We start from the raw sequence: 11,325 nt of genomic DNA on the forward strand, positions 1-11,325 counted from the left end.
AGAATAATATCTGGAAGCTGAAAGAACACACACTGAGGTTGGGTTATTTCCACTCAGCTCTTTAAAACATCTTAAAAATATCTTTGAAATTTGTAGCTTTAAAAGACACCTGTCGCCCATTGGTGGGTCTTCACACACGCCTGCTATTCTAAAATACTGCATGTTTTACCATGACGAAATGGATTTGTTTATCCCTGGATGTTGACATTGTAGGCTACTTCAAGCATTGCGGCAATCGCTTTGGCAGGCAGGTAGCTGCAATCGGCCCTCTGCCCTCTCCTGATGTCGTCATGACACTTGCTTCCCCCCATCATCTCATCTCATCTGTCTCTCTCTCGCTCTCTCCATATGTCAGTTCTTTTCCTCTGTTGATGTCTCTGACTGCCAGTTGACTGATGTCTCTGACTGCATTAATCTTATGGATTTGATTGATATGAGAGAGAGCCTCTGAGCAAATCTGCTTGATAACATTTTGAAAATTTCATCTCCTCCCTACTGATATTGAGGTGAGATACGTGCACAAGTTAATGTGTGATTTGTGTCACAATCCACATGATTGCAACAGGAAATAAGCAAACCAATTGGAGATTGTTCACATCATAGATTGGGGTGTATAGGAGAAAGAAAGATTCAGGATTTTGAGTGAGGCGTCCACACACTCAAAGTCCTTTTTTGTGTTTTACAATTCTGAAGACCTCGTTTTTCGTAATTCTGTCTCTGTCTCTGTCTGTCTGTCTGCCTCGTTTCTCGTAATTCTGTCATGGAATACAACACACACACACACACACACCCTGTGCAGACATTACTCTCAAAAAATATAAATATAGAACCAAATCCTTTAAGAGGGAAATAGAAAAGCTTCTAAAGGTAAATTATGCATTAGAATTCAAGGATTATGTATGTATCTGCAAAGAGTGGCTATAGGCATTCATTGAATATTGTCCGTAGACTGTTGGTGCCTACTTTTCTTGTCAAGAGTTAACATTATTGGCGTCTTGATTGTCCTAATTATTTTTCACAGGCTCCATTGTGGACATGGAGGAGCTGTGTAAAAATGGGCTGTCAACTCATGACGAAAGTAGAATGAGGGCTGATTTGATTTCAGCGAGGTAACAGGGATGGATAAAGATGGACGATGTGGAGGTTCCAGCCACTCTGACACACACACACACACACACACACACACACACACACACACACACACACACACACACACACACACACACAGACACGTGTGTGCAATGAAGCTGGAGGAGGTGAACATGCATCTCTGAGATGTGAAGTGGTCACAAGGGGAGGTGCTGAATGCTGGATTTCACACTGAGCAGAGCAGTGTAGCCTACTGCTGCTGGAGAAAACACACTTGGCAAAGCAGGCTATAAATAGACGTGGGAAAGAAGCCTGTGTTTCTCTCCTCAGCAGCGCATCATGTGGAATAGTTGAGTGAGAATGAGACATTTTCTTGCATTTAACTCAGACTCCTGACAAAGGTTTTTTTTGTGCTTCAGGTGCTTTTTCATTTTTTATTACATCAAGAAATCTGAATCTCACTCTTGCCTTCAAATATCTATTCAGCTTTGTTTTCACAGGAGAAATTGAAGACATCTTTCTCCAAGAAGCACTACACACACAAAAAAAGAAACGACAGCATTTTTGTGCGACTGTGATGCGTGACTAGGTGGTTTTTTACAAATACTTTTGCCAGAGAACAGTTACGCCAAGCCACCTGCTGTGGAGAACAGTTGAAAGTTGTAAACAGTTGAAAGGCACAAGTTATTAACATTTTTTTTTTCAAAGAACATCGCCAAAAAACATTTCAACCATTAATTACAGAAACAGGATCAGTTAGGTCCAGACTCACCAATAATTGACGTTAGGTATAGGCACAGAATGTTGAAAAGTCATCAGGTGTCTACTGAAGCTGCACAGAATTCACTAATGTTGACTCTGTATCCATCCTTGACACAAATGGAATCACTCTTAAGGAAGCTATGGCTGCAATGCAAGCACTTTTACGTGACCAAACGTCATTGAAAATAGTCATTTAAACACAGAATTGTTTCTTTCTTCTCCTCAGATAAATTGTTTACCACATTTCCATACGGAGGCATATAATTACACTGTGTGTTTAACCCTGTGCAACATGGCATGACATCAGCAAAAAGCAGAAAGTGAAACGGCTTGCCACACCCAGACCACAGCTGACAGAAAATACAAGAGTGCAATATCAAAAAGGAAAATAATAATTTAAGGGGAGAGCGAGGAAAGAGTTTAAAGGACAACATTTGTAGTTTGTTTATCATCTCCCAGGAATAAAAGGAAGCAGCACTGGGATGAGTAAGCAAACCAAAAGGTACACCCAATGCTTGCAAAATATTCCCCTCCAATGCCTTATCAAAGGAGGGCTCTAATGACATCATTTTAGCTCATATCAAAGAACTAGAGACAAAAAAGAACAGAACAAGAGAAAATAAAATAAAAAATACAGTTTATCTTTCACTGAGGTGTATTAAACTGATTTGTAGTGTTATTGTGTCTGATGTTGCACCTAGTGAATAATATTCTGGTATAGGCAGCCTATTCACAAACCCAGAATGGCATTAAAACCTTTTTGTGATGATGGGATTCCCGGTGATCCTATTCAATGTTTGCTAACTACATCATAACAACATTGCTATGATATTGGGGAGAGTCTTATGTAGCAGAATAAGACACCGTCATTATCAGTCAGAATTGAATCTAAGAGGAGAATCTTGTGAGTTAAATCCCTTACTTAGTAAAACAAAACCATAGTGTTTCTAATCAGAGGTTCATCATTTGCTCTGAGTCAGTTTACTTTTGAGATCCAAACTGCCTACACCTACAGCATACTCTGTAATTAAGCCATGATTTTTGGCAAAGACCAGCCCCTCACCCCACCCCCATACAACAATATGTGCTCAGTCCACTGTATATTAAGGATGCCCTGATGGGCAACCCTATCCAAATTATGGGCCGCTTACTAGGGGAACATTTGAGACAAAAAAACAACAACAAAAAAACATTGGCCCCGATCACTGTCGGCCCAGTTCAGCCCTGAATGTGGCCATTGTTTTTGTAAACTAACCTGCTTGTAAAAGTGTCACTTCAAAACAAAGTGTACACTTGTACCTTGTTGCCTCATAAGTGTGTAGTGTTAAGAGGTTGTGGATAATGGAGACATGGTTAGTGTGTCCCAGAACAGGTGCCAGCAGCACTGTACTACCTGCCATAGCTGGAGCCCAGTGGCTGGTACAGGGGCTGGTTGGTGCGTGTTTAGGTTAAAGAGTAGTTTGGATCATGGGGGCCAAGGGAGATGTAGTCAGGAGATGGGGTGGGATGGTTTGGTGCCCAGCAATGAGGTACAGGGGTCGGGTAGTTGTTTGAGTGTTGGCAGTGCTGGAGATCCTAGGGAGGGCAGACCATGTGGCAGTCAAAGGTGTCCTTCTCTGCGGTTGGTTGATGATCGTGGAGAGGTCAGACAATGCAATACTTAAAGGTGTCTCTAGTAGTATGTTCATGGTATCCAGTAGCTGGGGTTGGTTGTTGGGAAGGTGGGTTTAAGGTTGGTGGTGGTTGGGTTTGAGGTTGTTGATGGTGGTGGTACTGATCCTGTCAGATGCCGTCAGGCGGTGCGGTAGTCCACGGTGTCCTCCATTGAGTCCAATGGCAGGTGTGTGGAGGTTATTTGGTGGGTTGAAATTGAAATTGGAAGGTGGATTTAAAAAAGGAGGGTTTACGGTTGGGGGGTGGTGTGGGTTTAGATTGTTGGGAATGTGGGTTTAGGTTTAATTAAGGTTGCTGGTGGTTAGGTTGGAGATTGTTGATGTCATGGTGGTGGTGGTGATCACATCACACACTGTCCGACAATACGCTTATCAATGTTGTCTTGTCCAATGGCAGGTGCAGGGTTTGGTTGGTCGGTGGTTGGGTTTGAGATTGCTGATGGTGGCGGTGGTGGTGGTGATCAAGGCAGCCGCTGTCAGACGATGCGGTAGTCGAAGGTGTCCTTCTCCATGTAGTCGGTCCAGGTGGAGGAGGGCATGCTGCTGTAGGGGTCCAGCAGGATGCGGAAGCAGCGCACGATGAGCAGGCCGAGGAAGATGAAGAGCAGCAGGACGAAGATGAAGCCGGCGCGCTGCTCCAGCGTGATGAAGGTGGACATGTGATGGCTGCCGGCCCCCGATGCCGACCCCAGGGTGCTGCTGCTGCTGCCGCCGTGGTGAAGGCTCTCAGCCATTTTGGGGTGAGCCGCGTCTGTGCCTCTCTCTGTCTCTCTTTCTTTCTCTCTCTCTCTCTCTCTCTCTCTCTCTCTCTCTCTCTCTCTCTCTCTCTCTCTCTCTCTCTCTGTCTATCTCTGTGTGTGTCTGTTTGTCCCTCTCCCTCAAGCTGATTTCGAGGGCCACAAGGTGGTCAGTGCTGCCATCTCAGCTCTGTGTTCTCAACCCCCCACTGGTAACGTGATATTATTATATATAGGGTGCCAATGTACACAAGGAGGCGGGCAGCACGGGCTTCGCATCACACACACATGGACGCGTCGTTCATCTAGTGCCGTCTGAGCTCCGCCATGTGTTTTTCATTGAAGGCAAGCAGCAAATAAGCACACTTCTGCCGACTCTAGAGGGGAAAAGACAGTGACATCAGGGTCTGCTATTGCTATAGATAGCAGATATACTGTATATTCCATCTAGTTTTGAAAAAAAAGAAAGACTGCTGGGTTTACTTAAAAACACTTAACTTCACCACACACACGCACGCACGCACGCACACACACACACACACACACACGCACACGCACACGCACACGCACACGCACACACGCACACGCACACACACGCACATACACACAGACACGTACACCTACTGTAGGTACACGTGTCATTGCGAAACATGTACAATCACAGTTATTTAAGTTGAAAATGTGGCTTTCACTCTCCTTACGAACAGCGAGGCATGTCATGTCATTTCATTGACAGGCTGAGTCTGCCCACTTACTAAGATCCAGCAATCATCGATCAATACTCAAGAGACATTTTTAGATCAAGGCGTTCCCCCCACCACGTCAAAATCACCCAGCCTTCGCACTCATCCATGTCACCAACACCATGTTATTGACAAAATCATCATTCGGAAAAAAACGAAACCCTTCTATAACTGGGCACAGATCGCAATCCTAAAATCGTCAAGTGTTTGGCATGCCTGACATCAAGAGTGCGAAGATGTCGCCACACACTTACCTGTTGTGCCCGTCGCAACAACTCGAAGAGAGAGAGAGGTAGAGAGGGAGAGATGGAGAAGGAGAGAGAGAAGGATGCTGTGAAAGGCTGCCTGGTGGTGGACACTAAAGATGCGTCGTGCTGCTCAGCCTCTTGCCCACGGTGGTCACTCGGCAGCAGGAAGACGTCAGTTCAACTTTTCCCCTCGTTTGGCTCAGTCATCTGGCAATCAAAGGCGATTCCTCATAGCCACCCTTCCATCCCCTTGCTTTTGTTGTCCAACTCCCTCTCTCTTCTCTTCGCCCCTCCAGATGAGGATGTAGTGGTGTCTCGTCACCCATAGCAACCAGTTGCCATAGCAATTTCCCCCAAGTATGATCACTGAATGTTCAGCAAGTGTGAGGTGTGTGTGTGTGTGTGTGTGTGTGTGTGTGTGTGTGTGTGTGCGTGCCTGCCTGCCTGCCTGCCTGCCTGCCTGCCTGCCTGCCTGCCTGCCTGCCTGCCTGCCTGCGTGCGTGCGTGCGTGTGCGTGTGCGTGTGTGTGTGCGCGTGTGTGCGCGTGCGTGCCTATGTTAAGGGAAATAGAGCAAAATAGTGAGACAGAAAAAAACAGAAAAGGCTGTATAATGTGTCTGACAAAGATGTACACAGTGAGAGCAATTTCAGAAGAATGAGAGCACCTGCCAAACCCACAAAAATGACGTGTCTTTTTTTAGCTTCCAATAAATGATTGCTTCGCTTCAGGGTAATGGGAGGGCGATCAGGATCAGGAGCGACATATGGGTGGTGGAAGTGGATCGTCCAAAAAAGAAAAAAAGAGAGAGAGTGACAGAAAAAGGCAAGAGTCAATAATGAAAATAGATCCTCTCTCTTTCTGCAAATGTGCAGCACCGGTAACCTACTGTAGTAGAGAGCTGGGTGTTTGCCACTGTGTAGTCCTTTATGCTAATCAAATTGCTGCTGTTCAAAGAGTGGGGGCTTATGATGCTCTGTGCAGCTCATCAACCGTAGGAAGGCAGGGCTGAGGCTGCGGTGGACAGAAAGGCCCTTCCTATTTGCCTACCTAGCCATTTATAACCATCATATAACGTCTTCCACATTTTCATGTTTTTAATAACACTAATGTGACATTACACATATGCATGTACATACACACACACACACACACACGCGCGCGCACACGCACACGCACACGCACACGCACACGCACACGCACACGCACACGCACACGCACACACCTTTTAAAACATGAAATAATTTGCATTTAGATCATGTTCCTGGTATATTCCATCTTCATTTCCATCTTGCTCCATACATCTCCCCTGCATACTCAGCAGATGTATTGAAAGCTGTAATATGCTTTTCTTTATACAAGACTTGAATACTGGCACTTAGAGACACAGAGAGAGAGAGAGAGAGCCTTGCATAATGCTAATGTCTATGCCAAAGAAATTACCACAGCTTGCAGCATGAGCTTGATGGCTTCACAAATGGCGTTTCTAAATGACAATTGGATGTGCTGATCATCTCCCCTCTACACATGAACTCTGATTTGAATTAACTGGCACATTGTGTGTGAATGGCAAACAGGCACTGTGAGCATTCAGCCCCCCTAGACTGTGTTGCACTGATTTTTTGGGTCCTGCAGGCTCTCCTGGGAGGTCTCTCTCTCTCTCTCTCTCTCTCTGTCTCTCTCTCTCTCTCTCTCTCTTTCTCTCTCTCTCTCTCTCTCTCTCTCTCTCTCTCTCTCTCTCTCTCTCTCTCTCTCTCTCTCTCTCTCTCTCTCTCTCTCTCTCTCTCTCTCTCACGCTGCACGGGGATAGATAGACTGTCAGTGAAATGCACATGCACACACACACACAAGCACGCACGCACACACGCACGCACACACACACACACACACACACACACACACACACACACACACACACACACACACACACACACACACACACACACACACACACACACACACACACACACACACACACACACACACACACACACACGCACACACACGTTAATGCAATCTCTTTTCCAAAAGAGTGTGGCTGCCTGCATGGTATACATTTACAGTCTGTAGTCGTGGGCCCTGGCTGTGCAGGAGCTGGGTGGGTAGGTGGCAGGGGGTATTTGTTGCAGGAGTGCTAAATTATACAACCTGTTCTCAAGCAGATGCACAAATGACTAGAATCAGCTGGGCAGCTGACCCAGTGCACAAGCCGCACATGCCAATTTGCTTGTGGGATGAGAAATAATTCTACCTGCAATATAGTGTAGGCCTACTTGTACCCATGCAGAATACTAAAGGACTACAGTCCATAGACCTATATCAATTACTGTATACAGAAAATACCATTAAAGTATGTGTGTGTATGTATACTGAAAATAAGTTATAAGCCCCATTAAAAAGGAGAAAAGACAGAAAATAGACAGATATGTAATCTTACAAAAGACAGCAATGATGGATTCACCTAAAAGACAGCTATAAATTTCATTATTGAATTGATTTGATTAAATTAAATGGCAATGACCAAATAGAGTATTACTAAAACCTAATGTCATTGTGCAGTACTATGGTTGTAAAGTCTTTTCAATGGAAGGTTTCCACTCGTGGTACGGTGTGCATTATGAGGCTATGGTAATGTCTTGTCTTTGTTAGACTATATTAGCTATATCCTCAATAGGGCCTAAGTGACTAATATTGCGGATTATCCTGAAGCAATATCTGTGTAAGACTGTGATTCAAACCTTATGTAATTTCAGCTTTATGTTTTTTTTTTCATTGAGACACTAAAATATGGTTTTGGCTTCAGTTTTGGAGCACACACCGAGGTGAACCATCTGCTTTGGTTATTTCTTTTTCACCAAATCTGGCTCAGTTACAGCATGTGCGCTTCTTTTTCTTCCCAGCATTCGTTCCTCTTGTCAGTATTACCAAGACGCCTAACCCTGCCTGTGAAGAGTGCCAAGTCAGTGTAGAGAGCTGATGCCACCCCCGTATAGCCTACAGTACTTTCAGTGCAGCGATGCAGCAGCTTCTTAAGGCATGAGGGAGCAGCAGCAGTTCTAGCTTAGTGAAGACAGAGATTTTCATGGTGTGCTGCTAGGCTATTTCCTGGGGTGTGAACTAACTTACAACCTTAGCAGAGCGGGCATCTCAGCCAGGGCGCTGTGTGCTATGCTCAGCCAAGTGAGCAACAGGATACAAGGCACCGTTAAATTCACCCCAAAATGCCAGCTCCACCTACTTTGGTTCTTTTTTAAAGCGATTAGGTTTACAGTGTGCGTGCGCTCAAAGATTGAGCTCCACAGTAAAACAAATGGTGGCTTTTTCCAGGCTGCTGTACACATTCTGAAAGGTCACAGGGAAATGTTCCCTCACATTCCCATAAATATGCAACCTGTGGGTTTCCATTTGTTAATTTGCCATTTTGTTGTGTCCTGAGCTGATATTGTGGAGGGTATACTATCCATGTGGTGGGAGGTATTTGTAGTCTCCTGCTGAGCTGTGTCTACCAGGCCAGGAGCCATTGCAGATTGGTTTGGTTTGGTCTAGCATCATGAATCCACCTATGCTGTAGCTCTTGCTGGAGTTTGCCCCCAGTCATCTCCCATTTAAATTCACATCCTCATTGATTGACTATACTTAGGCCTACCTGATCCCTGGTGTTTTTATGGCATTTTGTGGTGTGATGATGTTCCTTATTTTATTCATTTAAGATGTGTAGAGTAGAGTAGAGTAGAGTAGAGTAGAGTAGAGTAGAGTAGAGTAGAGAGTAGAGTAGAGTAGAGTAGAGTAGAGTAGAGTAGAGTAGAGTAGAGTAGAGTAGAGTAGAGTATCAATTATTGATCCTGAGGGAAATTAAGATGTCCAGTAGCATACATAGTACATAGAAAAAAGAATACACAAGACATTACATTACAAGAATAAAAAACCTAGAATAAACAAGACACACACACATTATTGTCCATATTTTATCTTGTTTTATAACCATATTTATGGACATTTTAACCTTTTATTGTCCATTTCCCTTCTGTGGTAGGCCTATATGTTGTTGCTGTTGTCTATAGCCTATGTCCTCATGTCTTGGTGCACACTTAATCGTCCCTTTTGGGGACAATACATTTGAAAGTTGAAGTGGAAGTTTAAAGCCACCTGACAGCTTTGGCCAGGTCTGGGACAAAGTCAGTAGGCCCCTCCTCACCCAATTCATACAATGAATCACGAGGACCTAATTATGCCCTCCCTCTCACACACAATGCACAGTCCACAATCTGCCTATTGTCTGGGTGTGATTTGTCAAAAAACAGAAGGGGGGGTATATGTCAGATTTAAGATCAAAGTTAAATTTAACTGAGAAAAAAAATAATGTAGAAGAAGCTGAAATATCAAAACCAAAATAATAATAATAATAATAATAATAATAATAATAATATCAACAACAACAACAACAACAACAACAACAACAACAACAACAACAACAACAACAACAACAACAACAATAATAATAATAATAACAATAACTATAACAATATTAATAATAATATGAATAATAATAATAATACAAAGGTCTGAGCTTTTCATGGCACTCAAAGTTGCTTTACAGATGCCTGAAGAAGATCTATGATCGAAACGTTGCTCCTAATAAATTAAGTCTTTTGCCAGCAGTGTGCAGATCCTTTCCCGCTCCTACATATGACAGTTTTTTGATTTGGCACCAGCTGATGCTTTTTTGCTGGATGTGTGCACTTTCCACTACACATCATAACTCAAAGTTGCTTTACAAATGAGAAAAAACCTGTAGACAATACAGCCATACAGGGGGAAACTACAGGACAGTGAGAGACAACATGCAACAACAATATTAGATCTGGGAGGAGGGCAGCGGTGGTGGTTGGAGGAACTGGATAAGCATAGGTGTTGTATGGTGCTCTGGAAGAGATGGGTCTTGAGATGTGGACACTCCTACTGCCCCGCATTACAAAACCCACTCTTGTGAATGTTGATAGTTACCGCCAAAACATTAATCACTATAGCCTCATGTCATTAATATTCAACTCCCTTTTTGCATAATCTGCAGTAGCCTATTTCAAAGCATGCAACACATTATACAATACTTAAATTGTATGAGGACAAAAACAAAACACTCCATCTCACGGGGCTGTGTGCTCTAAACCAAATTTAAATAAAACACAGTTGTTCATAGCCATAGTTATTTGGTGCTAAAGTATTTCTAATTTTACCCCTGGAGATGATTAGGGCTGAGTTTCCCAAAAGCAAGTCTAAGTTGAAGGTGCACTGTGTAGGATGGTGGCCAGAGTAGGCTATTGCAACTATGTTGCTCAATGAAACTGTGCTGCCTATAATTACAGTAGTTTTTTCAGCTAAATATGTCTAATTTGGACATGCAAAATAGCAGACATGGAGAAGATCCACCTTTTCATGTATGAGCCCAGTCATTGGAATCTTAAAGGAATTGGACCTGCACTTCTCCCTCAAATGTTGTAGTTAAGTTGAGGGTGGAAAGTGCACTGCATCTCAGTACACAGTGCACAATGTGGAGAATGGAACAGGTCACCAGTCATGATGAATACCTAAAATTTGATGGTGGTGGTAAGTATTCATGAAAAGGCTAACATTTGTTAATGGGCAGCATGAATTCTGGAAATTAACTACTAAAAATATATTACACGGTGCACCTTGAAGACACACAGTGAGTGCGTTTTAATATGCGACCTTGCCTCCTCCACTTGCGCTTGTCTCCTCGTCCCGCCTCCTGGCCCCTCCTCCGTGGAGAAAACGATAAAGTTTCCCAGCTGTCAGCCTAGCCACAACAACTTTTGAGGGACTGTTTTTCATTCACCATCCCAATTGCAAATGAGAAAAAGACTCTACAATTGAGCTTTTGCAAGATATTGAAATATAATGCTGTTGTCAGTGATGTCATCATGACGAGAAGCAAGTGAGATGCAAGTGGAGGAGGCAAGTGGAGGAGGCAAGGTCGTATATTGCAACGCACTCAGTGCACCTTGTGGAAATAGTCACGGAAATAAGGGTGTACTTGTATTTCTGAACTCTAGATGG

This window comes from Engraulis encrasicolus, chromosome 5, assembly GCF_034702125.1.
Source record: "Engraulis encrasicolus isolate BLACKSEA-1 chromosome 5, IST_EnEncr_1.0, whole genome shotgun sequence".
In the NCBI taxonomy this organism is placed as follows: Eukaryota; Metazoa; Chordata; class Actinopteri; order Clupeiformes; family Engraulidae; genus Engraulis; species Engraulis encrasicolus.